General features: G+C 39.6%; 1 long non-coding RNA gene across 1 annotated transcript; it reads left to right on the top strand.

Annotated features, from left to right (window-relative positions):
- The first annotated feature begins 3,903 nt into the window (after window positions 1–3,903).
- Window positions 3,904–7,364, top strand: LOC140701185 (uncharacterized). The gene is made up of 2 exons (XR_012080115.1): window positions 3,904–3,974; window positions 7,141–7,364. It is a non-coding gene; the product is annotated as an uncharacterized lncRNA (long non-coding RNA).
- Window positions 7,365–25,349: the final 17,985 nt, after the last annotated feature.

The raw sequence follows: 25,349 nt of genomic DNA, 5'->3' as shown, positions 1-25,349 counted from the left end.
CAGGCTTTAAGCCCCCATTCTATTCGGGGGCTGTTCTTTATCCTGGGAAACACGGTTGTGTGTTTGGGTCCAACAAGGATGGCCTGAAGGTGCGGCGTGGTCCCCAGGGCAGAGAGGCACCCAGTTGCAGCACTGAGCGCTTCCTGATCTTTTGTGATGCTTGTTGCGGTGCCAGTGGCTTTATGCTGGTTCTCTTTGCATCTTGGGCGTCTTCTTTATCTTCTTCAAAGGCTCCGTGTGTTCCACTCTCTTTAAAAATCAGTACTTGGGCTTTTGCTCTTCCCGCGGTACATACCCTCCTCTGTAGGTCTCATCTAGTCTGGGACGGCGTTGGTACCAACCAACTGATGGTCCCCGCACTTGCGTCCCTGCCTTTTCTCTCTTCCCTGCGCTTCACTCCTTGATTTCCACCTGTGAGTTGAATGTCTCCTCAAAGTTGCCCTGCGTTCATCTCAAATGCATCATGTATTAACAGGATTGTTTTTTTAATCCCAAACCTGTTTTTATCTGCACATGACATTATTTGAATTGGTTAAAGCTCAACATTGGAGAATTATTAGAACTGTTCTCAGTTTTATGCTGCTAAATGTTTAACAACTAGTGCTCTCAACAGTCTCTAATAGGCAGCACATGCTGACTGCAGTGCAGCAAAGATCCCCACAAGACTGATTTAACCGACCAGCGAGAATCATGGACAAGAGCTGTGAGCAGAGGGTCACAGTTGGCTCCGGTGAGGCAGTACAAGTGGGCTGCAGCACACTCCAGGCTACGCTGAAATTCTGGTCCTCCGGGAAGAACTAATGTTCTTTAGTAAACCTCAGTTGAAAGGATAAATATCTCAATAAGAAAATGTAGACATATTAAATATAAGTTGTTTCCATCCAGAGAACATGGTCCTACACAGAACATAGTCTTAGATGTTTACTGGGTGGGAGTGAGAAAGTGAGCTTGAATTTCAGCAATGTATTGCCAAAAGCATCTTATGAACCTTGTGCAGAAGATGGAGAAATTCAGACTGAATAACCAAAGAGTTACGTGGATGAATAGCTCATCAAGTCAATACTGAAGTGTTGCGGGGCACTGTCAGTCGGGCTGCAGGTCTCTCGTGGTGTGTCACCAAGGCGAAGTCTTTGAGCCTCTCAGGATGTCTGGCATAATTATAAATTGTCATTACCTAAAGCTTGGAGGAGTAATTGCTATAGAAGATGACAAAGTCAGGATTCAAAACAAAAATTGATACATTAAAATAATGAATCACCATAACAACAACAAAGACGTGGGACAGCAGTGTCAGACTCTGCATTAGGTTGAAAGAATCATTTCCCAAAATAGAAGTGTGACCAAGCTTGCCAACGTGTGCTGGAGGAACCCCGTGCGGGTTTTAGTTGATTGGTAAACTTAGCACAAAGTAGGAGAGAATGTGACTGCTGAACCAGCTCATGCATTCTTAGGTGATTTTAATAGAAACACAGCGTCGTGCAGCGACCCTGTGGCCGGCCAGCGTAGCAGGTTTGGAGAGTGGGTCTGCACACTGGAAAGTCCAGGGAGTTCTACGTCCTGCCGTGCCCATCACATCTCAGCCCAGGGGATCATCTCTTCCTCCCTCCGAGGTCCTGCAACTGCAAGTCATTTCTGTGTCTCTGCCTACACTGTTCCATTTGCTTGTAACTTCTCGCTCTCCCCAATTAAAAACCAGTTACGTTTTAACTCTTAACTCCTTTTGTTAAATGTCAAAATCAGAAATACTCAAGGCTTCCACCCTGCTTCCTCGAAGATGCTCATACTCTTCTTAGGCGCTTATTTTTCTCAGCTTGGCTTATACTTAGTCACCTTCCGTGTCATGTAAACTGTCACTGAATGCTGATTTTATGCCAGGCACCGTGCTACGTCCTGTCACAGACTTGATTTCTGCTCTAGAATTTGGTGCTTTGAGGAGAGGGGTCCTAGCTCACTTGCTCCGTTGGACTTCCGTAACTAGCATCACTTGGGCAAGGGAATCGGCATGTGTTGAATGAACATAAGGTGAGTTGGATAAAATTTGAACCTAAAGTCATAATGGGATCACGACCAAGAATCAGGCTTCTCCCACGTTTTCGGGCTCTTTCAGTACCAGTGAAGGCAGCCTGGATTTGTGGTTTGTACTCTTGACCTTGGATTCTCACCAACGTGCATTTATTCATTCACACGTGGGCTGGTACCGCGCTAGACCATGGAGATTCAAAATGTTTTATTCAGAACTTTTTACTACAGAGATCTACCTTTAAATTGTTAGACTTTGACAAAATGCTGATTGTTGCCAGTGAATTGTTCTTAGAGTAAGACAATTTGTTAAATTCTTGAACTGCAGTCTGTTCTTTGGGGTTCCTAAGGAGTCAAAAAAGCACTCAATAACGACCTGTAACTATTTAAAAAAATCTATTTGTATTGAACTACAGTTGATTTACACTATTGTGTTAGTTTCAGGTATACAGTGTCAGATTGTTTCCATTATGGATTATTACAAGATATTGAGTAGTTCCCCGTGCTGTACAGTAAATCTTTGTTTATCTATTGTATGTATACAACGGTGTGTACCTGTTAGCCCCATGCTCCTAACTAACCCCCCCTGCCCTTTCCCCTTTAGTAATCATAAGTTTGTTTTCTGTGCCTGGGAGTCTATTTCTGTTTTGCAAATAAGTTCATTTGTATCATTTTTTTTGATGCCACATATAAGTAATACCATATGATACTTGTCTTTCTGTCTGACTTCCTTCACTTAGTCTGATAATTTCTAGGTCCATCCATGTTGCTGCAAATGGCAATACTTCGTTCTTTTTTATGGCTGAGTAACATTTCATAATATTTCTCATATCTGGATCATATGGTAAGTCTATTTTTAGTTTTTAAAGGAACCTCCACCCTGTTTTCCATAGTGGGTGCACTAACTTACATTCCCACCAACAGTGTAGAAGGGTTCCCTTTTCTCCACAACCTTTGCAGAATTTATTATTGGTAGACTTTTTGATGATAGCCATGCTGACCGGTGTGAGGTGGTACCGCACTGCAGTTTTGATTTGCATTTCTCTGATAATTAGTGACATGGAGCATCTTTCATGTTCCTGTTGGTCATTTGTGTGTCTTCTTTGGAGAAACTCTATTTAGGTCCTCTGCCCATTTTTTTGATTGGGTTGTTTGTTTTTTGATATGGAATTGTATGAACTGCCTATATATTTTGGAAGTTAAGCCTTTGTTCATTGCATCATTTGCAAATATTTTCTCCCAACCGATGGACTATCTTTTCGTTTTGTTTATGTTTTCTTTTGCTGGGCAAAAGCCATGTTTGATCAAACAATAACTATTTTTGATGATTACCAGTGGTGAACCCAGTTGAGAATCCTTAGTCTTGCCCAGAGATGCCCTCCACTTTTCTAGTTATGTCAAAGCAAATCATAGCTCAGGTGAACAGAGCATCTTCCCAAGGGCATTTTGGGGTCCAACTCCAGGCACCCCAGGAAATCAGGAAATGAGGACGCTCCCGGAGAGCACCAAGGTGCTTGGGCCATCAATCTTTCAGCTTGATACCAACAACCATGTTACGATGAGCTTAGTGTTTATACATTTTTCTCATTTCGTTCTACTGAAGTCAACATGCACACCCAAATAGGGAGGAAAAGAGCTACCCTTAAGGAAAATCTTGAATTTATTTACATTTTGATAATTATGAGAGCTCCATAAAAGACTTTTAAAATGGTAATTTTAAATAGTATTTCATAGAGGATTGACCTCTGGGGAACTAACGACTACTCGTTTTGAGACTGTCACGTTGAATCTTTTAATAGAACTTTGTGAACAATAGGAGTGGCTTGTTAAATGTAAATACTACACCACGGACTTGGATTAATAAAAATGCCAACGTTTCTTTTAGCCTGGGAAGTTAAGCGCTCCTTCCTTCTCTAGTTGTGATTGACAGGCTGGCGTCTCTCCATTTCATCCTGGTAAGTGTGTGCTAACATTGGGTTGAAATGTCATTCTTTTGACTCCGGAATCCAACATGTCTTTACCCCACATTATCTCTGTAATGTTCATTGTGCTGCTGTTGGGAAGATGTCAGATGAGATTTCTGCCAGTTTAGCATCTGAGAAGCTGAGTCACGAAGCGGTTCGATGACTTGCCTAAGGGCGTGACCCAGATCAGCAGGAGAGCAGAGCACAGACCTGAAAGCTGGTGTGGACCCCTCTTCACAGGAGGCGGTCATTTCTGTTTGTGGTGTTACGGTCACTATAAAAATATGAGTAGGGAACACTTTTCTTTCTTGTTGCAGCCTCCATTTCTTGGGCTGATGGCAACTGTGAATCCGGGTGGTGATTTGAGAACAGAATCTAGCTCTAGCTTTCGTGGAATTTGCCATTGCGGGGCAGCTTCCATCCCCTGCCGTTTACTCATGTACTTTGACTAATATTTGAAATGTGGGGGGAATTATGCTGGGGAAGAATGAGGAGGACTGGGGGACTCAATCATGTTTGTGCATAAAAAGGCAAACTGAAATGAGGAAAAAGAAGAATGGAACTTTGGTTAATAGATGCTTAAAGACTCTGAGATCATTGTTAAATGGAGTTTTGGTTTGCATGTGCAGTGTCTTTAAGATTCATTCAAATGAAATGTGTGTGTGCGTGCATACGAGATGGATGTGTACATCGGTTTATGTGACCATCTCTGTGGCTTTTCCTGGTGTTTGGAATATCTTAATAAATCAAGCTGCTCTGTCACTTTATTATATAAACCAAACCATAAATGTAAACGGATTCAACTTCAGTTTGTTTATTTTTTTATGTGGAGGTGAAACTTGAAAAATAATTAACCTAAAGTTAATCTGAAAGGCATAACCACCATTTTAGGCAACAAATAGGTGCTTATAAACCCCACAAGCACTCGCTTCAGAATAAGCAGACAATTAGAACATTTGAGAAATCTAGCTTTCTTCAACTAGAGCGAAGAATTTGCGAGTGGCCACTGAGAACCCATCTTCCACCACTGAAAATGGAGAATAGCTGAAAGTATGAATTTTGGGAGAATAGAGAAGTCAGACACTATCTGACGTCAGGTTTTCAGCAGTGGACTATGTGGAAGTAGTGGTGGCATTATTTATAATCTAGTTTTGTAAATGCTTGTGAAGAAATCAAACGTAACCAATATTAATCATTTATAAATCCTATACTTTGAAAGGCAAATGATATTCTTGACTTCTGCTTTGTCAGTGTGGTTTCTCAGATTTATTTCTCCATGCTTGCTTTTTCGGTATAGAATTTCGTTTATATTGGGGGGTGTGTGCATGGCTGTGGAGTCACCATATTTGTAATTTAAATACAAAATTGCTCAGTCATATCCATTTTGTTTGTTTTCCACCTTCCACAAAAGGAGCTTGTATTGCCCTGTATCTTCTCACTCCTGAAGTAGAAACAGTGACTTCTGGGCTTTGAGTTTGTTAGTAATTGAATGCAGGCTGGTTGGTTGTAATGGCAAGTCCAATAGTGTAAGTTTTAGAAATGAAAATCCTTGTAAGCAAGTAGAAGTAGTTTGTAGTATATTACAATCAGTTCCATAATAAAGTGCTAATTGCAACTTGGCTTTAAATGTTACGTTTTGTATGCAAATTGGCCTGCAGGGAGTTATTTATTATTTAGTGTACCATTGGTAAGAACATTAATATTTGTTTGTAATTTGTTTGAAGTGGCTCACCATTATTACTAATATATTAGATGTAGTTTATAGAAAAATATGACTTCCTTGTGGAAGAGAGAAATATTTTGTTACTGGATTTTGAGGGAAAGCCAAGAGAGACCAAGTCCCCTTGAGAATCTGAGCATTTCATACAGATGGGAGAGAACAGATCTGTAGCAGGCTGTGTGATTAAAATCTTTATCCACCCTAAATTGTGTGTCTCATATCATCACAGCAGATATGGTGCCTGGTTTTGCAAACAAATTCCGATGCTGGAATTTTTTCCTTCTGATATGTAATTACCTGCAGAATACAACCAGATACAATGGCCGTATTGGCTTACGTGGGCAGCAGAGCGGACGTTGGTTTGAACAATAGTGGTTTCATTTAGACTTGCCGTCTGGTTGGTTGTCTGGGTAAGGGACCTGACGTGTGCACACACATGAGCTGTTAGGCTGGAACTGACAACGGAGTGCTTCCTGTCACCTGACTTAGTTCCCAGCACTGGTAGTGCAATGGTGTATGGAAAGCGGTGGAGACAGAGCAGGAGTGACCCGCCTCTCTCTACGCTCTGCTTGTGCTTTTCTGAATTTAAGTTCAAGAGATCGTTTTATTCCTGGATGACTGTTACATGGCATGGCTGGAAAAAAAAAACAAAACAACAACACTAATAGTTGTGGGAAGTAGCCCAGCACACTTCCTAAAGTGAGCCTGAAGGGGCGGAGAATCCGGTTGTCTCTTCCAGACCCGGTGGGTGAGAGTGAACGGGGTCGGGACCGCTGGGTACCAGAGCAGGCTCCCGGGGCTTGTCCTGACTGACCCTAGAACGCCAGCCCGATGGGATGTCCACTGTGCTGGAGCTGAGTTTCTGCTGGACGCTTGGAGGTGTCATGTCCTAGGTTAACAGGTCCACATAGTAAGTAAATCATGAAACATCTCGCAATACGAGCCTAGACATAACCCATTCAAAGTGGTTTCATCAGCTTTGCTTTTATTTTTATATAAAATAGAGGTTTTATTGACTACTGTTTGAGTCGTTCAGTCATTGATTCATGGTGTTCATGATACCATTCAGTGTGTTCTGATACCATTATTTCTAAAAATTTAGTCTCAGATAACTAAAAGGCAATAAAACAACATCTTGTTCCTTCTAAGGATGCTTTTCTTTGTACTCTGCTAACGTAGCTCTGGGATCTCCAGAACCACGTGGCCAGGCAAAGCACACCCGGTCTTACTTATGTCACAAGCCCACTTAGGAGAAGCGTGGGGTGTGGGATGCTCTGAGCCAATAGTCAGGAGGGAGTTCAGGAGGGTAATTGATTGGAAGAATAAATCAGCAAGTTCACACTGGGGCTAGAAAACAAAGCCTCCCTCAGCATTTTAATAGATAGGCAATCATGAATTTTACCCCAAATTACAAGCATGCTTATAATGTTTCAACAGCTGTTGATTAATTGTTGGACAGCAGTAATGGGAGGATGAGAAAACCTTGTTGACAGAAGGTTCGTAAGGGTCGAGAGATTTACGTGGAGCACAGCTGTGCCTTCTAGCCGCCAGTGAGACTGTCAGGCCGTCGCTCAGCCTTGAACTTACGCTTCGGGTTATAGGACGCCTCTTTTCTTTTCCTCATTTTTTAAAAAAAAATAAATTGTGCTGACTTACCGTTACAGCTGTTGGATTGTTTTTATTTGAATGCACTTTGTAGTTTTAATTCAAGATGATTCAAAGAGGAGAGAATGATGGTGAATCTATGTTTCTTACACAAAAATCTGAGGTCACGGAGCTCTGTGTGTTGCTGTCGTTGGCACCACAGTTAAAGCGGGTGCCTGGGTGTGCTACCTGCTTGGTTGGCTTTTTTTTTTTTTTTTAGATCTTTACCCTCTTGGAATCTTAGTTTCACTAGTTTTGAAATATGATGAGGTTTCTTGCTTGCCATGAGAGTGGAAGACTTGAAGAAAGTATACATGACTTCTGAGTGTAGATACCGATTGGCCCATTACAGATATGCAATAAATACCCCTCTCATTTCCCCTTTCTCTGCCCTTCCAAGTGAATGTAAAATTAGAGGTTGGTTTGAATTGCTGAAAAGCAAAACAAGTGAAACAGGTACCTTTTATTTCTCAGTTGTATGACTTCCACATCTGTACGCCATTCTGATCTTAGGGTAAGTTGAACTAAATTATAAATATTGTATGGCTGAGTCCAGAAATAACTGTTTCACTGAAGTTTCTACAAGAATACGATAGGTGTACCTATACGTTTAGAACATAGCGATTATTTTCATGCAGTAAAGTTAAACCTGCATCTAACATTTCTGGATTATTTTAAAATAACGAATAGGAGGGGAAAAAACAAATCTGGGAAGAATATTAAAAAAAACTTGTCAATAGCTCTGACAACAGCAGTGCCTGGTGAAATCACCATTTAGAACTATTTTAAATGGAAGACAGAGCAGCTGGAAAGTAACATGTGGCACACATGACTTTGAACTTTAAGTCATTGGAACAAAAGATGATTCTCTCATAACCGCAGCTACAACTGCATAGGTAAAGAGGAACCACCCATGTTTCCTTCTCATTAGGGTCTAAAATACCTCCTTTTTTAAAAAAAAAAAGAATAAATTGTGCTGACTTATCATTACAGCTGTTGGATTGTTTTTATGTGAATGCACTTTGGAGTATTTTAGACTCATTCTCTATATATTTTTGTTTCTTAAATTTCAGTGTGAAGGATTCCCTCTAAAATGCTTCTGTAGCAGTTTGACTACACCACTCTTAGAGCCCTGAGCACATCTCACTTTGGATGAGAGCATCACAGGAGAGCACGGCGTAGACTCTAAAATACACCAAAATGCCTCACATTAATTTATGCTATGATTTTCTATATGCATACCAAATTTCATACTGGATTTTAAATTACATAAGGGCAGGAATTGTGAGTGTTTTTGCCTTGAATGTAGCAGACACTCCTGAAGACGCTTACCGGATACCCAGCTCTCAGGGAGGCGGTGGGCATGTGAACGGAGCAGGCACAGGGAACTCCTCCAGCCCCACTGCCAGCCCTCGGGGTCTTCGTCCTGCCCTTTCTCTTCTTTGCACCTTTCCAGAGCTGCAGGGGATGTTTCCTGCCCCTCGGTCCTTCTTGCTTGGGCCCCATTCTTCCTCCTTTACTGCCGAATGAGGCTAGGCAGCCGGTGCTACCAGGCTCTACCTTGATCAAATCTACTCAACTAAAGGTTTCTACAAGTTTGGTTCTCCAGGTTTCTGAGCAATTGGGTGAGCTCCCCTAGATCCTTTTACCAAACTTATTTTTTAGCTTAATCAGAGTCTGTTTCTACTGTGTGCTACTAAGAACCTCACCTATATACGATGGGGCTGGATGGAAATTACTCAAGAGAGAATGAAATGAGAGCAGAAAAGGGGGCCCACGACTTAGCTCTAAGGATCCCCAGCCTTTAGCCCAGATAGGGGAGGAGTCGATGTCAGAGGAAACTGAGAAAAATAGAGCACGTTGACGCAGAATTGGAGAGAAGAGAATTTCAAGGAGGACGGAATAGCGGTATCCAGTCCTGCTAAGAAGGCTGGAAACAGCGTGAAGTTTGAGAGATGCCCACTGCGTGACACAGCATGGGGGTCTTGTGGGTGAACCGGACATGGGGCAGGAGCTGGACTGCTGCGGTGGGAGCGGGGAGGTTCCTGGGAGGGCCGGAGGCCGTGGGCTCGAGTTCCAGGGTGAGGAAGGACAACTTCGTTTCAAAGCAAAGCTAGCTCTGACTTTGTCCATCTTCAGATAGTACCTGTCCACAGCAAAATGTGAGGATGTTATTTTAAGGTATCACCTGAAATTTCATGGCCATAGAAAAACTGCATCTTCGGCACTCATTATTCTAAGTGTCTGTTTAGCCGTATATGATTTTACACAAGTGGCAGCTTTGAGTTCCTGATCTTGTAATTTCGTTCTCTCAACAATATGACAGTTTAAATAAGCTATTTTAGATTTTCAATAACTATGTATCACATGACCACATTTAGTAGGGATGCTTTCTAAAGCCAGTTGCCTATGATGGATCTTCTTCATGTCTTCAGTTTTTTTAGCATTGTAATTAACGCTGAGCATCCTTAACATACATTCTTAAGAAACTTTCAAAGTTTTAAGTTAAATGTTGTACATACTAAACATTTGTCTAAGTGTTGTGATTGTTCAAGAAGTGTGTGCAGTTTACACCCCTACTTAGGTGTCTCACACGCTTAACACTGCTCAGTGCTTTTAACGATTTTATATCAGGTAGTGAAATGGTGTTGTTTTACTATTTGAACTTCATATTGGGGCTTTTAAAAATCTTCTTTTTTTGATTTTTTTTTTGGCCCTTTGTTTTCCTCTTTTTTGTTACAGAATAGCTTTTTAAAAATGTTTTCTGACCCTCTTTTCCCTATGGAATATTTTTTCCTACGGAGTTTTTTTTTCCTTACTGATTTATAAGAGTTTTTCACAGAATATTGCAAATATTCTTTCTGGGCTGTTTGTCAATCTTGATTTTGCTAATTTTTTTTTGTACAGAATTTTAAGCATTATGTGTTCAGTTATTTCACTGATGGCTTGACATGTGGGTTCTTATATATTGGCATTTTTGCATAACCAGCATTTAAATGGATATGCTTTGCTCCTGTAGGTTTTCCCAGTGGTTCCTGAGCTATTACATAATTAAATACGAGCTCTTTAAATAGAGCTGGTTCTACCTTGGCATCCCAAGTGTGATAGCGGCTGGGAGCAGGAACAGAGGAGGAAGCTGGAAGCTTGCCATGATCAGCACTGAGAGACTTTCTGTGCTGACCTGAGGGCGGGGTGGGAATTGGAGATGTTCAGAAGGGTGGTTTCACAGCGAAGTTGGCTGTGCCAAGTGTTAATGAGGGTGGGGAGCCCCATCTGCCTATTGACAGACATTGATAAATCAACCAGCTTTCCTATTTAAATAGGCTTCTTTAGTGATACTTAGTTGGGCACTGCTGGATGTGTGTAGTGTTTCAGTAGAGGACGAGGAGATTCTCAGTTTGTTGCAATATCTTAAAAGTACCTTAATATGACATCTACACTGGTTAATGTGTTTGATATCGTCAGCTTCACTCCAATGTGTAGGAGAGAAACTAGTCAGACAGCATCATATATCTTTGCCCTACCTGCATACTAAGTGTGGCTTATAAGACATTTAGGCAAGTCACAGCTGTTGGAGAAACCTTGATGACATGGTTTATGGTTGGTTGACATTAATATTATTAAATTGTTAAGGAGGATTTAATGAGCCAGACATTGTTCTGGGCACTTTACATGAATTATCTCACTTAATTACCATTTCTCAGATAAGGAAACTGAGCTTGGAAAACTCGGGCATCTTGGCTCAAATCATCTAGTTAAGTAAGTGGCAGAATGAAGACTCTAAATAGTTTTGTTTGAAGCCCAAGACTATGTCTTCAGCACTATGGGAAGTCGTCCAAAGTGGGGGCAGCTTTGAAACCATAGCTTTCTTTGCAAAACCTGGGAGAAATAGTCAAACGAGTGACACGTACTGCATTATCTAAATCCACTAGGGATTCGTAGCAGCTGCGGTTCGGAATAAAAGCTAGTCTCAGTGTCAGAAGATTCACCAGAAACTTGGAAATATTTTCTGACTGTCAGAATTTTTTTGGCTACAAAATAGAAAATATTTCCCTGAAGCATAACGCTTGAGAAAATGCGACATGCCACCAGGAAACTGGCAAAATAACAGTCACTCAGATGGTCCAAAGTGAGGTATAAGTAGCCGATGTTGACATGCAGGACCCCTGCGCGGTTACAGGATCTGCAAAATCTAACTATGTGGCTGCTCGACAAATTGTATCCAAATGTATATTTTCTGGGTGAATCCCTTTTGTGTGTGAACGTGAAAATGTGTCTCCCAACCCCCAAGGTAGGAAGGAAAGGTGACGGCCCAGGAGTATATAAAGCAACAGAGAAAGACAGGGTGTCGGCATCCAGTGCTTTCTGGTCAGCCCCCTTGGAAGTGTGAGGTTTTGAGGGCTTGGAAGCGTCCAGATCAGTTGCGTTTCCTTGTTTTTTTGTTTTTTTAATTTAGCCAGCTCAGTAAAAATGACCTGGCGATGTCATCATTTCTTCCTGTTGCCAGAGAACACTTTAAGAATTTATGTGTATGTCCATGGTCATAGAGACAATTGTCTAATAGTCAGTGCTGTCGGACCTATATCCACTCAAATGGATACACATAAAACTTAAACTAGCGATTTTTTTCTGTTCTTATTTCTTAACTTTGCAATAACACATAGACATCTGTATACACCTCGAATCCAGAATCATTACACGTTATAGGAAGTAACAGGATGTTTCAGCAGGAATTCTAAGAGATTTCCAAGTCTTCTTGATATTAACTATTTTCTTCAAAGTCAGTTTGACAATCGAACCTTGAGCCTAAGTTGAACTTACTATTTTTTTATGGTAGAATTTCAAACTTAGATGAATGTTAATGTTCCGAAGTACTTCTTAAAAAAAAAAAAAGATTCTGCGAAAACTGATTCTTTTGTGTTATTTTGGGGTAGGTGTTCACGTGTATTTCCATTTTAAAAACACTAGAAAAGACAAGAAGCTAGAAAACAAGTGACAAATATAAGTCACAGAGGCATGCATTATAAAAATGTAAATATGTGAAAGGATTTTTCAGTTTCTTTTAGCAAAATCATGTTGAAACCAAATCGAACACTTCAGAGAACGTCACATTGAAGGATGTGCACGTGTCGGTTTTCATTAGGGATGCTCACCTCCGCACTGCCAGCTTAGATACAGCCTGTGCTTGGATATGCCCAGTCGCCTGCCAAGATGGGAGAAATGGACTCCAAAGGGAGTAAACAAAAGCTGTCTGCAAACCACTGTATCAACGGGCATCATGGTGGAGACAGTCACTGAAGACCGAAGAGCTGTTGTGATGCGCTTGTCTCAGAGGTGACCTCTCAAGTCTGCATCACGTTGACTGGGGTCTGGTGAGAAGCACCCCCTGCTCGTCTGCTGGTAATCGGAGCAGACTTGGACGTCTGTGGTTGTCCATGTGTTTAACTCTCACTTCCACTCTTAATTCCACTTTCAGTCCCTGTTCATGTATTTCATCTGGATTTGATTAGGAAGATGGATGGTAGTAAAAAATAAATTTTTTTTTATCTAGAATTTACATTTCTTTAGTGGGAAAAAATGAAATGCTTGCCTCCCTGATGATATTCGTTTGCTATTTACTATTTTTCTTGGCTAAAAATGGCAGTTATTTTTAGTTAAATGTGGTTGGAGTCTAGAATTTTTGTCTCAAACTTCACAACCTAACATGAAAAAGAAAATCGTAATGATACAGAATAAAACTTTTTTTCCCCCACAATAGAACTCAAAATGGGAAAAGGAAAGGGTAGCCCAGAGGCTATTTTCATTTATTTTGGTGCCTTCCACCACCTGCTTTTCTTCTCAGTCATGACTTGAAAACTGGTGAGCGAGGGGAGGTAGCTCCTGCCATTTTTTCAAAGAATTTATTTCTCTGTTTGTTTATTTATTTGAGCAGTTTAGGTTTACAGTAAAAATGAGAGGAAGGCAGGGGATCTCCCGTGTTCTTCCTGGTCTCATCATTTTTCATCCTTCAGTCCCCAGAGTTAGACAACCCCAGAGGTGAGAGGTTCATCTGAGAACAGCTTTGAAAGTCAACTTACAAACAGTAACTGGGAATGCGATCAGGGGAGAATCAAAGTGCTTCCTATCCTGTGGGGGTGGAGGGGGATTAAAAAAAAACTTGATTGATTCTTTGATCTGTCTGAGTTAGAAGTTTGAATGGAACAAACAAGTACATTGATAAATCAATCCAGCGTGTTTTCTGCAGGAAGCACAAAGCATTCATGTCTAGCACACACTAGGCATACTCATCCAGGAGTGTTTTGTGTCCTGTTTTTTAATTCCTACCCAAATATTTCAAATGAAAACTTCCAAGAAATTAGAATGTTCTATGAGTAATCGATGTCAATGCTGCTTTCCAAGAAATCCTCTTTTATTTAAAGTTTGATCCCTGTTTCAGGCTTTTCTCCCCATCTGGCAGTTGTCACTTAGGCAGATGGCCACCAGCTGGGAGGGCAGCCTGTGGGTCTCCCCTCAGGATCCTTGGGGCTCAGTGGACCTGGTGGGGAAGGATGCCGCGTCACTCCATCAGGGGGTCGGCAAGCTGACATACTGCCTTGTCAACCTGTCACCACCTGAAGAATCCCAGAGGGACTGCCTTTATGAATCTGGGATCTTATGTTGCATTTTTCTGATGTCATAATATCTCACATTGGCCTTGTATAAGAGAAGTGGCTAATATGCCTTCGTAACCCAACTCTCCCAATGCAGACAGCACCCATGAAAGCTGTAAGACTTCATTTAATGAAAAGATGGAGAACGAGAGAGCCTTTAAAAGAAATACCGCCTGAACATTGTTGAGGCAGAGTCTGATATTTAAGGACGAGATGCCGTCTACTTGAATAAATATGCCCACATGATTATGACCACTTTGTCCCCAAATTATTTAAGTAAGATTTTTCGCCGATCTAAATCGTCTTAATGATCCGTGAGTGTATCTGTAATACATGCTCTGTGCTGCTAGGCTTCTGAAAGAAATTCCTCCTTTTTTCCCAAAGACATCTTGTAACCGTGGGTTCTTACCACCCAGGGCACACGTGAAAATTACTCTGTCAATCTCGTCATCTCTCTGAGAAGGCTGTTGCATGTTCACCTTTTCCCTGAGCCTCTAGGTCAGCCGGAAGAGCTGTGGTTCCTCAGAAAAACTGTTCTTTTTATAACCGCCTCTTATTGTTCTTTCCCTTCTTATTATAGGTGCATGCTCACAGGAGAGGGGGACAGAGGATGGAGTAAAATTAAAACGCCGAGTTCTTTGACGGTAGTGTGTTTGTGTTTCCTTGTGTGTTCCTATCCACGCCTGCAAGACAGAAGCACACACACAACTGCTGTGCTTGTATACTTACAAATCCAGACCAAACAATGTATCTGCTTCTTTCCATTTATTCTTATGCAGGGAGCATGTTAGATCTCAAAAAAATCTTGTGTTTTTTGATGACTTCATGCTTTCCAGTTTATGGCTAGACCCAACTTAGATATTCATGTAGTGTTAGATATTTGTTTCTGATTTCTTAATGACATTTCAAAATAAAATAACGGGTACGTGTGTTTTTTGTGCATATGTTTGAAAATTCAGTGCCTAGAAGAAGAGTTTCTGGGTCCAAGAATGTGTACCATTGTACAACTTTAAAATTTTGTATCCTGTCCAGTTTCTCAAGAAGGGCAAATCTCCCTTCTTGAGTGCTTGAAAATATTGTCTGTTGGTCTATCTGAGGCCAGCCTGCTCACCCTTTATCTCTAGACCTCGGCCCTGCCACAGATTTGAAGCTCTGTCTTGGGGCCTCCTTGGGAGTTTTTCTTGTTTGGCCCTCCCAGATGGCGGCGACTCAAGGTCAGCGCGTCCCCCGTAAGCTCTAAGGGGAACTCGCTGCTCTGGTGTGTGCACACATCGAGGCCAGGGTTTGGTAAGAATAGCTTCACAGATGGTAGAATGCTCATCCTAAAGCAATCCACTATTTTCGCTGTTTTTGGTCACACTTGATAAGGCGGATTTCAGATGCATGTTAACCACCCTTTGCCAATTTCTTTGCCATTGCGATCAGGATGAATATTTCACGGTGACATGTGTCTCTACTTCTAACATGTGGCATGATGTAATTTTAGATTTATTCAGGTTAGCAAGCTCTCTCCTACAAATCGGATGTTCCATGACTAAGGAACGTCTGTCTTACTTACCACGTTACGCCCCCACCTCCCTAGAAACCAATGCCTGACAATCACTGCCGGTTTAATAAGTGAATGAATCTATCAGTAACTCCTTGCCTTGTAAGAACTGGATAAAACGAGTGTTTGAAACCACTTTGAATAATAGACACGACTATAAAGTATATATGACTGCCCTCACCCAACTCAGTGGTCCTCAGATGTTTGTTAGGTGGGCATCAGGTTAACGCACGGAACTTGACAACGATGCCTTAACTCCTAGAGATCCTGATTCCAGAACAGGTGAGCCCTTGGAGGAGGTTTTGAAATCTCCTGTTTTAAGGTTTCCCGGCCTGAAATCTCTGTTCTGGCTCCATGGCCATGTGTCATATTTGATGTGTCAGTTTCCATGCACAATTCTGAAATTTTCTGAGATGAAATGAGACCATGCAAGATGACAGAAATTAAAGCCACTTTGAGATGAAGAAACTATGGCTTAGGAAGACACACAGCTTGCCAAGGTCCTACAGAAATCTGAATCAGAACCAGGACATGTGTCCAAGTCTTACAGATTCTAAAGCCACGTTCTTCTGACTACTGGAGACTGTTTCACCCTTTTTATTGCTTAGAAGTAACTTATTAACAAATGTCAGAGAGCCTTGAATGTTAGTCATCTGATTACTGGGTTAAAGTGTAAAATACAGCTTTTTGACAAGGGAGGTAATTTATGAAATCATTACACAAATATTTATTGCCTGTTGCCGCCAGGTCTTAGAGACATTCCCTACTTGCTTAATATTACACAGACACAAGATTTTTCTTCCAGTTTTTTTTAAATAGCTTTTTTGCCTGTAATGTTTCACATTTTTGTTTCTTCTATTTTTGGATGTTGTCTGTGCCTCAAAAGTTTTGATTATAAAATTCACTTACTGTTCATTCACAAAGCATTTATTGATCATCAGCTCTGTCACGTCATGCTGGGGACTCAAATACGAATAAAACATGCTTTTTCATGACTTCAAGCTCTTCAGTCACTGAGTATGCTTCCTTGGTCAAGAAAAAGTTTTCTTTAATGAAAACAAGAAAATACAGAAACATACGTGGATGTGGTGGCATGGAGGAAGGGAAGGAAATTGATGGTGTTGGTTTTAGGACCAATTAGTTTGAAGTTCTCATGGGACTCGAGGTGGCTGTTTCCATTAGCAATTGGAGACAGAGGGTTGGAGACTAGGAAAGACATCCTAACTGGAGATGAAGATTTAGGAGTTGTCTGTGTTTAGGGAATGTAGGTGAAGTCCTCCAAGGAGTGTGTGTGTCCTCAGAAAGGAAGAGAACCAAGAACAGGGCTCTTGGGGATCAATGACCTGTCCAGTCCATGCAGAGGAAAGAAGACAAGGAGGACCAAGGAGAAATGGTTGAAAAGGCAAGACCTGAAACTCTGGAGAGTGCTGCCCGGAAGTCACAAGAGGAAAGGATTCCAAGAAGTCTGGTGGTGAGAGACGAGTGGAAGTCAGGGTGGAGACAGGGTGAGCAGCCTCTTCTCTCGGGATGTGTGGCCACGAACGTGCTTAGTGGGACGGGTGATGTGTGGATGGTGACCACCGCAGGCTTGTGTAGGATAAGGGGATATGTGAGCTCAGTCCAGAGCCCATAAATATATGGCTCATTCTGAAAACTGGTTATTTGTTATTTGCATATATTGTTGTTTCAGAAGCCAACAGAAAGCAATAATTCTGGAATTCTCCTTCCAGATCCTTTGATGATGATTTTAGGTGTAAAACTGGGAGTTTTCCAGATGTCCAAAGAGCATATTTTCTAGCCTGAGTGTATTGTGGTTCATCTGTCTCAATGCTTGATGCAGTCTTCTCCTGTCTTACTGTGAAGGGGAATTGTTCAAATTGGACATTATTTAATATACATACCAATTTCAACCACAGTGGAGACAGTATCTTAAGCATGAAGATGCTTTATGGAACAACCTTGTTTACCAGCTTTTTAGAAGCAATTGGTATAGAACTCATGAAGTTCTTTCTACATTTCTTATATGTGGTAAGGAAAGTGTCTCCTGCACAGTACTTGGGGTAAAAACCACACTGCAAACACTTATGTACAATGTGTAGAGAATCGAATAGGATTTTGGCTGGTGCCTTCCTCCTGACCAAAAGCTTAAGCTCTGTGACCTTCAGGCTCACTCAGAAACTGGAATGGATGTCGTAATTGTCATTTGTATACATGTCGACTTTTGTAATTTAAATGAAATGTTGAACACTTTGGTAAATATAAAAGTGGCTTGTGTATTTTGTGTAACAAGGAATAAATGATATTCTCGTACTCTGGAAGAGTGAAACAGTCTGCATCTGTCTTGGTAAAGAAGTGACAATCTTAATGAAAGAGAATATGGAAACGGATATATGTATGTACATACATGCCTAGGACATCGTGCTGTACACCAGAGACTGACACATTGTACTTCAATACAAAAAATAGTCAGTTACCATCTGCCCAGCATGTTGACTCTTAGATTCCTGGGCACTGAAAATAGGTAGGAAAGGAATATTGTATCATTTACTAAAGAGAAACTCTTCCTTGGATAACTGTTGTTTGATGGGCTACGTTGGGTTACAGTGTAGATGTCACTAAGGTGTCCAGCCTGAGTCCCACGTGGCTGTCATCAACACACATCCTACCTCAGGGACCTGAACGTCTCCATTCCATTCATGGCTAATGAGTTTTGACTGAAGTTTAATGAGATACTGAGACATTTTTATTTGACTTTGTATGTTTGCAAAACTTAGAACTGTTGCCATTTTAACAATGCTTCCAGGGTTCTTCTTTTTTTTTTTTTTAACTGTATTTGAAAACTCATGAATTTTTTTAACTTTATCTATTTTGCTTAGATTTTAATCTTCATATCTGGCTTATAGTTTTATTAGTGTTAGATATGCAGATTTATTTATTATTGCCATCTGTTTCTGTGAAAGCTATTTTATAAAATGCTAGGCAGTTGCCTGAATGATGTTCAAGTCCACATGGGGGGTAATTTTGGAAATCAGAATCCCGCAAAGACAAATCTTCTATTACTCGAGACAAAGATCGTGTACAAATTAGCTCACTGAGCGTTTCATTGTGATCCAAGCCCAAGTGTGCCATCTGTATCTCTGAGTTCTGAGATGTTCTGTATTTTCCAGATTGACTGCTAATGAACATTTTCTTCTGTTAGTAAATTATCTTTTCAACATACTTAGAATATTACCAGGTTAAGATTATAGCTCAACAAAATTTGTTTAGAAGCGTTGATGAATGTCTTTATCTCCTAGATTGTTTCTTTTTCATATTATTTCATTGAAGTATAGTTGGTGTGTACTATTACATAAGTTACAGAGGTGCAATGCAGTGATTCACAATTTTTAAAGGTTATACTCCATCTATAATTGTTATAAAATATTGGCTATATTTCCCTTGTTGTACAGTGTATCCTTGTGGTTTATTTCATACCTAATGGTTTGTACCTCTTAATCTCCTATCCCAGTGTTGCCCCTCCCCGTTCCCTCTCCCCACTGGAAACGGCTAGTTTGTTCTTTGTGTCTGTGGGTCTGCTTCTTTTTTTGTTTTATTCACTAGCTTGTTGTATTTTTTAGATTCCACATATAAGTGATGTCATACAATGCTTATGCTTCTCTGACTTTTTCACTTAGCATTAATGCCTTCCAAGTCCATCCATGTTGCTGCAGATGGCAAAATTTCATTCTTTTTTATGGCTTAGTAGTATTCCCGTGTGTGTGTGTGTGTGTGTGTGTGTGTGTGTGTGTGTGTGTGTGTATCACATCTTCTTTGTCCATTCATCTGTTAATGGACATTTAGGTTGCTTCCATATCTTGGCTATTGTCAGTAATGCTGCTATGAACATTGACATGCATATCAAACTAACAATAGTACTACACTATGACTCAGCACTTCTGCTCCTGGGTATATATCTGATAAAAACCAGAACATTAATTTGAAAAGATACATGCTCCTCTAGATTATTTTTAACATCCATAGGCTATGTGTACAAAATCACAGCAGAATTAGATGTAACCAAACACTTCAATGGGCTCAATTCCCAAGAGTTCAAGTGGGGTGGGAACTAATGTTGTCTTGATCAGAGCTGGTCAGCTGGACAGAGCAAACTGAAAAGAAAGAATCCTGCAATCCAGTTTCATTTTGCCTCATTCAGCTCTTCCCACCTCTGCCTCTGGGGTTACTTTGTCTGGAATATTCTTGGAAGGGTATGACAAAATTTAATCATTCTACCCAGATCCTTCCCAGTTCAATTTTAACCACCCCTCAGCTCCACAAGACACTTCTGTGTTTTAGTAATATCAAATGCCTCCTGTTGAGTGTTCTTTCTTTTTAATTGATCTTTGAGTTAATTGTTTAAAATTCTCTTATCTATTTATTTTAAGCTACTCAGATGCAAACTAAGTCATCCCAATACCTTCTTTGCCATTTTTCAAATTGTTTATTTTTACCCAATTAAAAAATTAAGATAAGCAGCTATCATTTACGATAAAGTTTTATAAGTAGAAATTATGCCCACACAACTCCTCAGAGCTCTCCTACTTCCTTTTTCCATGTAGCAATATATCATGGACTTCCTTCTGGGTCAGTATATATAGATCTCACTCATGGCTTTCAGAGGTCCAGCTTTTATCTGGTTCCCTGATGCTGGCTATCAGATTTTCCCAGGTTTGCTGTGGCTGTTACTGTTATTTTTTCCACTATAAAAACACTGCAGTAAGTATCCTTATGCAAATATCTTTCCTTGTGTTTTCCTCTGGAGGTTAGCGTTCAAAAGGGCAACCGCCAAGTTGAAGGCTATATGCATTTCTAATTTCAAAAGATATTTCCAGAATTTTTTAAAAGGTGTAGTAATCCGCTTATTCACCAGAAGTGTGTGAGAGGGTCATTTCCCTTCCTCCTTGCCAGAGCTGGGTGTTATTTCTTATCTAAGTTTTGATCGTCCTGTATTTAGAACAGAGTTGTACATAGTATGTGTGCTTCGAATCCTGTTGTCGCGTTCTTATTTTGAAGCTGCATGTTCCTGTTAGTCTTTTAATTAACGCTGATTTTTCTTTATAGAGCATAGTTTTTGTTTATAATATAAATTTGTAGCTATGAACTAGGATCAAAATATGTTAGTATCTACTTGTACCTTGGAATATGAACATCTTTGAAGTTTTTTTCCTCTCCCCTGCCTCAATACTTTGATTACTGCTGCTTTTAATACTGTAATTACTAATCACAGTGGTTTATATTGGTAGAATATTTTGCCATAGTTGGCCCACTTCTATTGACAAAAAGCAGTGATGGAAGGGTAAAGTCTGCTTATGATGATTCTGGATTCTTTTTTTTTTAAAAATACTTTTATTGTGGTATGATTCCTGTACAGTAAGCTTCACATATTTCAGATGTAAATTTGATGAATTTTGATAGATGTACACACCAGCAAAACCATCACCACAATCAAGATAGCTTAACATTTCCATCACTCCCCAACAGGTACAAATTTTGAATTCCCAATTTATCCTTTGCCATCCCCTTTACCCTCTGGTAACCATAAGTTTGTTCTCTATGTCAGTGAATCTGTTTCTGTTTTGTAGATAAGTTCATTTGTGTCCATTTTTTTTACATTCCACATATAAGCCATACCATATGGTATTTTTCTTTCTCTTTCTGACTTACTTCACTTACAAGATTCTGGATTTTTTAAAGTGGATACCTTCTGACTTTTTCTTCTATGATGCTGTTGCATGGGTGTGCATGCCCCTGACACCGCATGGTCTGTCATTCCTTTGTGAGGCTCCTTACTGGGAAAAAAAAATGCATTTGTTTCTTTCACCGTTACTTTTGAATGATCTAATTATTTATGATTTATGTATATGGCAGAGATATGAAAGTAGTTGAACTTTTAATACTAACATGTGTCTGGTGTTTATACACATTGAAAAACATTTAAAAATTGATCCTTACAATAACTCTTTGATACTGGCATGATGGGTATCCTTATTTGAATTTTACTGACATAGAGACTGAGGTTCTGAAGAGGGTTTAAATGGTTTCTTGAAGGACTTACAGCCAGTAAATAGGAGAACTAAGACTTAGAGCAGGATTTCTTGATTATACCTCAAATGGTCTCTGGCACTGGTTCTTAGAATCCTAAGTGCGCACAAGATCCTTCAAATCCTTCAACATAAACAAGACTTACTTAAACAAGCAGTTTGCCTATCTGTTGACCATATACTGTGTTTACTACAATTTCAGTTAAATTCGTCTTTGATTAATATAGATGAAATTCATAAAATAATTACAAATGTAGTTTTTCTTGGAAAAAATTAAGACTCTTTTAAATGAGGTTCATAGAATAATAAAGAAAATCATTAGTAGTTAAAAAGCCAGAAATTGTTACTGTAAGACTGGTCAGATTTTAGTTTGGATATATCACTGTAAGAACAACCCTGGGGGAAATTATGCTATGTGGAATGAGCCAGAAACAGAAGGACTCACACTACATTGCACCGCTTACATGAGAAACCTGAAATAGTGGAAATGTGGAAGCAGAGGTGGAGCAGTGGTTGCCAGCGGATGAGGGCAGGGGAAGCGGGGAGGTATGAGTCAAAGGGTGGAAAGTCTTAGTTCTGCAAGACTTGGAGGTCAGCCCTGGAGGTCTGCTGTACAGCACGGGGCCTGTAGTTGACAATACTGTATTGTGTGCTTGAAATTTTGCTGTGAGGGTAGGTAGTAAGTGTTCCATCATGGTCATCATCAACAAATAAGGGCAGGAGGAAAGTTCCGGAGGTGATATGTTTCACAGAGATTGTGGCGATGGTTTCACGGATATACACTTATCTTCAAACTCTTATCAGGTTGTACACATTAAATTTGTATAGATTTTTATATGTCAATCATCTCAATAAAGTAGTTTAAAAAAATCAGCCATAAAAATGTTTCTGACTTTCAAAAAAAACTTACTCGTGTGTGCACCCACACATACTCATACTTACTTTTCAGTTCTAGTCCTTCTCCCTGCTGGCTTCTTAGTACCATTTGTACATAATAAATTCTGTATTTTTAGAGAGGTGCACATCTAGATTCAAATCTCATCACATTATTGTACATGTTTGTAGTGGGAAAGACCCACTACAGACATATTCTTGGGTTTCCTAAATTTCCTTGAGGGTAACCATGGTGTTAAGATGCATTTTTTCCTATATCATCAATTTTCTGTGTGAGTGGTGGATGGATCCCCCACTCTGCTTGAAACTGTTCTTAAATATTGGAGAGACTGTAGCATCTTGAGGTTTCTCTGTTAACGCTCTATGTGCTGCTTCCTTGAACCCATTTAGTGAGATTTTTGAGCAAAGAAAATCCTTAAGAAAAGGGAAACATCTATACTTTTATTAATTACCTCAGTTATACCTACCCCCCAAAACACGTATCCATGCATGATTTTACAGGTCCTTAAGTTGGTACTTCGCTTTTGTTGCTAGTTGAACACCAGTGACAACAGCTAATCCTGAGTCTTTTCTGCGTGGCTCTGAGTGGATTTTATCTAGTCTAGTTTGGCTTTGGTTTTGAGTAAGCATTTACTCCCTTTTTGCTGTTGATACGAACACCAGTTTATTAAAGGGTAAGACACCATATGTTCATTTCAGAAATACCAGTTTCATTTTGTTCATTTTAAATTCCAATATTTGCAAAGCAGTTTATTTCCTTCTAACTTGCAGTAACATGTTTGCTTTCTATTATTTTCATTTTGACTTACTTTCATTTTCAAAGAATTTTGTTATCTTTCTTACCTTCCTGATTTTTTATTTTGTTAAAAGGATATACTTTTATTCTCATCAAAAAGAAAAACGTATGCAGCAGAAATTTTTGTATTTAAGCATAGCTGAAGAAAATTGACACTGATTTTTTTTAACATTTTTTAATTGAGTTGTAGTCATTTTACAATGTTGTGTTAAATACCAGTGTAGAGCACAATTTTTCAGTTATACATGAACATACATATATTCATTGTCACATTTTTTTTTTTGCTGTGAGCTACCACAAGATCTTGTATATATTTCCCTGTACTATGCAGTATAATCTTGTTTATCTATTCTACATATGCTTGTCAGTATCTACAAATTTTGAAATCCTAGACTGTCCCTTCCCACCCCCTGACCCCTTGGCAACCACAAGTTTGTATTCTATGTCTATGAGTCTGTTTCTATTTTGTATTTATGTTTTCGGGTTTTTTTTTTAGATTCCACATATGAGCAATTTCATATGGTATTTTTCTTTCTCTTTCTGGCTTACTTCACTTAGAATGACATTCTCCAGGAACATCCATGTTGCTGCAAAATGGCGTTATGTTATTGGTTTTTATGGCTGAATAGTATTCCATTGTATAAATATACCACTTCTTCTTTATCCAGTCATTTGTCAATGGAAATTTAGTCTGTTTCCATGTCTTCGCTATTGTAAATAGTGCTGCTATGAATATTGGGGTGCAGGTGTCTTTTTGAAGTAGGGTTCCTTCTGGATATATGCCCTGGAGTGGGATGCCTGGGTCATATGATAAGTCTATTCCTAGTCTTTTGAGGAATCTCCATCCTGTTTTCCACAGTGGCTGCACCTAACCGCATTGCCACCAGCAGTGAAGGATGGTACCCTTTTCTCCACAGCCTCTTGAGCATTTGTCATTTGTTGACTTTTGAATGATGGCCATTCTGGCTGGTGTGAGGTGATACCTCATTGTAGTTTTGATTTGCATTTCTCTGATAATTAGTCATATTGAGCATCTTTTCATATGCCTATGGATCATTTGTATGTCTTCCTTGGAGAATTGCTTGTTTAGGTCTTCTGCCCATTTTTGGATTGGGTTGGTTGTTTTTTGCTTATTATGGCATATGAGCTGCTTATATATTCTGGAGATCAAACTTTTGTTAGTTTCATCATTTGCAAAAATTTTTTCCCATTCCATAGGTTGTCATTTTGTTTTACATATGGTTTCCTTTGCTGTGCAGAAGACATTGATTTTTTTTGAGTCCTACCTAACACCAAAACATCTCAAGAACTGCTGTTTAAATCTAATAAAGGGTGACTGAGAAAAGATCATGTAATGAAAAGAATCATAAACCAAGGTACAATTAAATAGGCACTAAAAAAGATGCACAAAATACGTCTCAATATGGAACTCAAACTAAAATTATGAAATAGTCATTCTAAATATTTGGTCTAATATGATGTAAAATATCTAAAGTCAATGAGAAAATTATGGATTTCTGGTTGCTATATAGAGTTGAATTCACACTTAAAACTGGCTTTTTCAAGCATATTCACTTATGATATATGCATAATTTTCAAGGTAATCCTTGAGGTTGAATGCTAAGAGTGCATATCAGTTAACCATCCCTCATTAGTGTAACTGATTCTTCTACAGTTCTGTTTGAGTTTTACTGACTTACAGTTCAGGTCTCGGAGGGAGTCAAATCCAGGTATTACTGTCAAGTGGATTTTTCTACAGTTAAAAATATAATTGATCCAACTTAATAATGGTGGGTGAGAAAGTCAACATTAAAGACTGAACCCCGAATATTACGTATTCTACTGAGAGTGTTGGTGGAAATAGTGATGTAGCATCTTCCTAAATTTTCGATTTCCTTGGTAATGTGTTAAGTGTTAGGCAGAAATGGAGTGCAGTCCCAAATTAGTAAGCATAGATGCAATTCTAAATCGATATGTATAAATGTTAAAAAGGAGAAACCATGAACATTTCATGTCAAATTACTCAGTAATTAAAA

This window comes from Vicugna pacos, chromosome 14 (genome assembly GCF_048564905.1).
Source record: "Vicugna pacos chromosome 14, VicPac4, whole genome shotgun sequence".
In the NCBI taxonomy this organism is placed as follows: domain Eukaryota; kingdom Metazoa; phylum Chordata; class Mammalia; order Artiodactyla; family Camelidae; genus Vicugna; species Vicugna pacos.
This window is presented reverse-complemented; position numbering and strand designations above follow the sequence as displayed.